The sequence below is a fragment of the Symphalangus syndactylus genome, chromosome 17 (assembly GCF_028878055.3).
Source record: "Symphalangus syndactylus isolate Jambi chromosome 17, NHGRI_mSymSyn1-v2.1_pri, whole genome shotgun sequence".
Classification (NCBI taxonomy): domain Eukaryota; kingdom Metazoa; phylum Chordata; class Mammalia; order Primates; family Hylobatidae; genus Symphalangus; species Symphalangus syndactylus.
This window is the reverse complement of record NC_072439.2, coordinates 35441791-35443503: the sequence shown is the minus strand read 5'-3', so window position 1 is coordinate 35443503 and position 1713 is coordinate 35441791.

Below are 1713 nucleotides of genomic sequence, written 5' to 3'. Positions count from 1 at the left end.
CATTACAAGAAGAGTTTGACTATTCATAATAATAATAATAATAAAACACCCGCCGCCCTTGGATTCTCACTCGGGGTGGGGAGGGAAGAGCTTTGCAGGACCCACCAAGGAAAGCAAAGATTCCGGCAACACAATTCCCCCTGTTAACTATATTCCCGGCCTCTAGGTCTCTATTTAAAATAAAAGGGCGTCTCCATTCTCCCCCAGAGGTACCGTTCTACAGCCACACTCACTACACTATCCATGTCTGTGTGCAGTGAGCATTTTTCTGTTCTTCTAGTTTCACTGGAGTTTTATTTTATGCACCCTTCCCCTGCACCATTTCTTGAGACCAGCTGGACCGCATGCAGGGAAAACAAAACGGGAGAGAGGGGAAGGTCCCTCAGAGTCCAAAGCAGAACACAACCAAGGCTTCCTAAGTAAATGAAAAGGACTTGGAGAAGACATAACCCTTCAGTGTAGACACTTAAGTTGAAATTTCTGCCCTGTCGTTCCAATGCCATGATGGAGAAGGACCCCTATAATCGCCTTTGGCGTGTGCAGCTCTGAGCGTTACAACGATGTAAAGTGCGGTCTTTGGAGGCTGCGGGAGTCAGTAACCCCTCAATTCACTCTCGCCGTTCCTTCTCTCCAGTCTGCGCAAAAGCCAGGTCCGAGGGCTTCGCAGATCTGGGGGATCCGAGCTGCGCATCAGTGGCGGGAAACGAGCGGGCTCAGCTGGCGGGGCCGCGTCCCCTAGCCACCGCCCGCCTGCCCGCTGCTCTGGCCTCCGGAGAAGCCTGGAGAGGGGCCTGCGCCTCTTGAAAAATGGCTTTTAGGGGCGGTAGGTCTCGGGAGGGCGATTGGGGGAAAGTGACTTGCCTCGGCTTCGAGTAGAGACGTTGGTGCGGGACCCAACTCCTGGGGAAGGCGGGGATCTCTGGGCGGATGCCTGGCCCTAGTGCGGCGCCAGCACATACAAGTTCCGCTATGAATGTTTGAAAATTCAAGTTTCTCTCGGATTGATTTTTTTTTTCCTTTAAATGTATCCCCTTCAAAAAGAACAAAGACGTGGACAGGCAGGCGGCACCCGGTCTGGGAGCTGAGGTTCGTGACTGCTGCAGATTTCGTTTGGTTCAAGTTGAGAAAATAAGGGTTGCTCCGTCCCAGGCTGGGAGCGTGGGGACTTCCGTCTCCGGACTGTGCAAACCGTCTGGGGCTGCCTCCCAGACTGGCATGCTCTCCCTGCCGCCTGAAACCTAGGGAAGTTTCCCTGGAGGCACTGGGCTCCAGATCTCTGCAGGGCGGGACGGAGAAAAAGTCCTGAATACCACTGCCCAAACCCCTCCAAGTCGGGAGCCCCCACGCGCCAGTCGAGCGTACGCAGCTGTGGGGTGGGAAGGAGAAGACAAGATCTCCGCCAAGAACTCCCCCACGCAGCTCCTGCCATTCACTCCGCCTGATTTCTGCTGGAGGAGGTCGTCAGTTTGCAGGGGCAGTATATGAAGCCTCCGGGGAATTAGACAAGACAATATTTCTGAGCTCTTCCAACGGCCCAGGTAGAGAAGAAAATTAAACAATATAATTCATCTCTCTGCAAGTAAAGATCTAGAGCGAGATTAAGACCCTCATCCCCGGCTTTTCCTCTGAAGCTCCCCCACAATAAGCCCGCACATTAGAGCTGGCTAGGTCAGGGAGTGCAAGAAGAGGTGCCTTTCGACCTGGAGGGTACTC